The sequence below is a fragment of the Chiloscyllium plagiosum genome, chromosome 44, assembly GCF_004010195.1.
Source record: "Chiloscyllium plagiosum isolate BGI_BamShark_2017 chromosome 44, ASM401019v2, whole genome shotgun sequence".
NCBI lineage: Eukaryota > Metazoa > Chordata > Chondrichthyes > Orectolobiformes > Hemiscylliidae > Chiloscyllium > Chiloscyllium plagiosum.
In genome coordinates this window covers 11,413,292-11,418,163 of record NC_057753.1, presented here as the reverse complement: position 1 = coordinate 11,418,163, position 4,872 = coordinate 11,413,292, and the positions used below count along the sequence as shown (strand labels likewise).

Genomic DNA, 4,872 nt, shown 5'->3' with positions numbered 1-4,872 from the left:
CCTGTTCCTTGGATGCTGCCTGACCTGCTGCGCTTTTCCAGCAACACATTTTCAGCTCTGAAAAAGATATGAGCCATAATGCTGGCAAATGGGACACCAGATTAATTTATGATATTAGGTTAATGTGGACCGAAGGGTTTGTTTCAGTGCTCTACAACTCTATGACTATTTCTACATATTCAAAACTAATTTCACAAGATTAGGAATAGGCCATTCACCCCTCACAGCCTGCCCTGAGCATATTTAATTACAAGTTTCAGAAAGATGTCTGCAGCTTACTTTAAAAAATTGAACTTTAACGATGTTTCTGAATAGATCATTTTAGCTATTCTCAGGTTTAAAGATCAGCCATTTCTCACCCACCCCATCCCCGCAAACTTTCCCAGGTAGAATCATGACTATCCATTCTCTCTCTCTCTTCTTAGACGGGCTTGATACAGTGACCAAAGAGAGCTCGAGGGACGAGTAAGGATGCGGTGGGAGGTCTGTAAAGAGACAAAACAGATAGGGAGACAGAGAGTAGGGAGGAGAGAAAGACTGGGGTACAGTGGGTGGGGAGGAAGAGAAAGACTGGGGGTGCAGAGGGTCAGTCAGTGTACAGGAACTGTCCTACCAGAAACTGTTTGCCCTAAAAAAGATTCAGCAGGAAGATCATTATGCAACTATCATTAAAAATATCTCATTTGGGTCACCCAAGGATAGAAATGGAAGAACCTGTCTCTTCAAGCTTACTGTTCGATTTGCCCTTACAACATTCCTTGAATTTAAGGTGTTCCTTTGTAGTGTTTAATTATGATCCGTTAAAAGCAGCATCTGGTCTCATCTGAACCAATTCAACTGATGAACAAGCATAACAACTGTTCTGAAAATGTGTTGCTGGAAAAGCGCAGCAGGTCAGGCAGCATCCAAGGAACAGGCGAATCGACGTTTCGGGCATAAGCCCTTCTTCGTGCTCCCACGAGGAGGTTGAACAGTTCATCCACCAGTACTAACAACTGTTCTGTCTGCTCTTGAGATGTGACATCCTCCCTCTCTCTCTCTGTTGACCCAACAGGATCATCACGGCTGCTAGTACTACTCTCAAATTACGTTTGCTGATCTACAATTTACTCTGTGGCTTAACATAAGGATTTAGGAGCTGCTAGCCTGATCTCCCACAAAGCACAAAAAACAGGCTGTTCACCCATGCTTGCGCAGAGGATAAATTTCACTTGGGATAGGTCACAAAATAACAACAGATACCAGCCCCACAACTCCCTGTATTTCCCATTTGTGGGGCGGTAAAAAGTGTTTTACTCTCAAGACATTGGAGGGAGAACGAAGTTTCAGTGAGTGTCAAGTTACAATTAAACCCTGTGTTTCTTTTCTTGTTTTAACAAACTCAAACTGCATTGACTGGGGGAAAAAAAAATAAAGGAAAGGGAGCTTGCAAACTTTCCTCCCCACCCCATTCCCACTCCTCAGCTGGAGACAGTGCTGCCCCCTCCCCCCCTCTGTTCAGAAGTAACTGCTGGAAAGGTGGTGGTGTTGATAGTGAAGAGGATGGTCGACAGTCTGATATCGATCAGCTGGTTAAAAAGGGCAGAGTGATGGAATTTAATCTCGAGGCATTCTGGGAAATTTAATAAGGGAAGGAAATACGCAATAAGTAACTGGTCCCTGCAGAGTGATGAGGAATAAAGGGACCTTGGTGTCCAAGTCCAGAGATCACTGAAGGTGTCAGTACAGGTAAAAAGGGGGGTGAGGAAGGCAGAGGGGATGCTTGTCTTCATTAACCAGGGCTTGGAAGCAAGGAAATCGCGTCACAACTGGGGGGGGGGGGGGTTGGAGATCTCATTAAAAATATATAAAATCACGAGAGGCATGGATTGGGTGAATGCACTCAGTCTTTTTCCCAGGGTTGGGGAATCGAGGACTTAAAGGGCATCAGTTTAAGGTGAAAGAGGGGAAAGAATAAAAGGGAACCTTAGGGGGACTCTTTTGTTTTTTTACGCAGAGTGGTATGCATATGGAAGTGGAAGTGGTTGATGTGGGTACATTAACAACATTTAAAAGGCATTTGGACAAACACAAAGGTTTAGAAGGATATAGGCCAAGTCCAGGGAAATGGACTTAGCGCAGATGATATTTTAGTCAACAGGGATCAGCTGGGGCCAAAGGGTCTGTCTCCATGTTGTAGGACTCTTTTACTCTAAAACATTGCAGAGCTCTGGTTGCCACACTATCAGAAGGACGTGATTGAACTGGAGAGGGTGCAGAGGAGATTCACCAGCTGTTGCTTGGGATGGAAAGTCTCAGTTATGAGGGGGGGCTGGATAGGCTGGGTTTGTTTACCCTGGAGCAGAGGACACTGTGGGGGGATCTGACTGAGGTGTGCAAAATTCAGGGAGGCACAGACAGAGTACACTGTGAGAATCTTTTGAAGATCAGAGGGCACAAGTTGAAGGTCAGGAGTAAGTAGTTCAGAGGGGATCTGACCACCTGAGGGTGGTCGAATTAAGGAACTGAGAGGGTGGTGAAGGTAGGGACTCTCATAACTGATTGTGCACTTAAAATGCCATGTTCGCTAAGGTAGTCATAGAGTCACATAGTGTGGAAACAGACCCTTCGGTCCAACCAGTCCATGCTGACCATAATCCCAGATTAACTAGTCCCACCTGCCTGCTCCTGGTCCATGTCCCTCCAAACCTTTCCCTATTCATTTACTGATCCAAATGTCTTTTAAACATTGTAACTGTACCCGCATCCACCAAATGTCTTTTAAACATTGTAACTGTACCCGCATCCACCACTTCCTCTGGAAGTTCATTCAATATAGGCATCGAAACACGTTACCGGGACCACAATTCCCCCTCTTAAACACTGATCCAATTAAAACCCACACGGTCACAGAATCGATTCAGTGTCTCAGGGGAGTCTGACTGAATCCCTTTCCCACACTAAGAGCAGCTAACTGCCCTCTCCCAGCTGTGGAGCTGCTGGTGTCTCTGCAGGCTGGAGATCTGACTGAAACCCTTCCCGCGCGCGGAGCATGTGAATGGCTGCTCCCCGGTGTGGACCCGCCGGTGCTTCTGCAGGCTGGAAGGATCGGTGAAGCCCTTGCCGCACTCAGAGCAGGAAAATGGCCTCTCCCCAGTGTGGATGCGCCAGTGCATCAGCAGGGCGGATGACTGGCTGAACCCCTTCCCGCAGACGGAGCAGGTGAACGGACACTCCCTGGTGTGGACCCGCCGGTGCCTCAGCATCCCGGACGAATCAGTGAAGCCCTTACTGCACTCGGGGCAGGTGAATGGCCTCTCCCCAGTATGGACCCTCCGGTGAGTCACCAGGGTGGACAAGTGAACAAAGCCCTTCCCACACACCGGGCAGGTGAACGGCCGCTCCCCAGTGTGACTGCGGCAATGGCTTTCCAACAAAGACGGGAATTTGAATTCCTTCCCACAGTCTCCGCATTTCCATGGCTTCTCCATGACATGGGAATCCTCTCCATCTCCCCAGCGTTGACAATCGGTTAAAAGACCAACCACCCACAGAATGTATTCGGTCTCCTGCCGCTGTGAATGGTGTGTTTTTATTCCTGTGTAACTGTAAAAAGCTTTTCCCACAGTCAGTTCACTGGGACACTCTCTCCCACAGTCACACTAATGTCTGAAACCTTTGCAAATAGACAGACCACACATACTTGTTCCTGTTAGATTCAAAACTTCAAAAACTATGTGTGTGCCAATGATTCAGGCCCCTCAGTCAGATAGTGATGTGACGTTTGGTTTGAGATTTCGTCCCGCAAAGCCTCCCTTTCTCATATCCTGTAAAAGGAGATTCCACAAGTCAAACACACTCAGCACAGGACTGAAATTCAGAACTGCCTCACTCCTTCCCTGTTCATCTCCATTCCACACACTCGCCTCCATTCTCACTTTGTACCTAATATCCTCCCTCCCCACTCCCCTAAAAGTGTTAATTCATGTCGATTGACAGACCTGGGTGGCTCAGTGCTTAGCACTGCTGCCTCATAGCGCCATGGACCCTCAGTTGACTGTCTGTGTGTAGTTTGCATTTTCTTCTCCACGCCCCATGGGTTTCCTCTGGGGGCTCTGGTTTCCTCCCACAGTCCAAAGATATGCAGATTAGGATGGATTGGCCGCATGATATATGGGTTGGGGGGTTGAGTTTGGGGTAAGATGCTTTTCGGAGGGTTGGTGTGGATTGGACAGGCTGAATGGTCTGCTTCTACGCTGTTTGAGTTCTATGACTGCCCCCCCTCGAAGGAACATTTTATCTCATCTATCCTGTCAAGCCCCTTTCAGAATTCTACTGCTTTCATTAAGATCACTTCTAGTTCTTAGTGTCACGGAGGCATACGGCACAGAAACAGACCCTTCGGTCCAATTCGTCCATGCTGACCAGGATTCCTAAACTAAACCAGTCCCACTCGTCTCAGGCAGTTTAAATTTAACACGCTAAAAGTACTTAATTTACTTTTTAACAACGTTTGACACAGACTCACGGGAAAAAGATTGAGAGATGCAATTTGGATATGAATAGGAGTCCTAGTTCAGGAATCTCCAAAGGTTAACATAAATCAGTAAATGGTTGCAGGAGGTCAAATCAACCCTCACCCCTACCCTCCGAAGCAGCCACTCACCCATTGACGCTCACTCCCTTGCCGTTTCCCCATAGCCTCGCAATTTTTCCTTTTCATTATAGTGTTCCATTCTCTTTTGAAGCTTTAATTGACTTTGCTTCCATGCTATGCATTCGCACCACGGTGCGAAAGATAATATTTTTTGTTAATTAGTACATCCTTAGGCATGGTGGCACAGTGGTTAGCACTGCTGCCTCACAGCGCCAGAGACCCGGGTTCAATTCCTG

The 4,872-nt window shown here is 47.2% G+C and overlaps 1 pseudogene; it reads right to left on the bottom strand.

Moving 5' to 3' along the window:
- Positions 1-4,872, bottom strand: part of LOC122543515 — an 87,270-nt pseudogene that overhangs the window by 13,244 nt on the left and 69,154 nt on the right.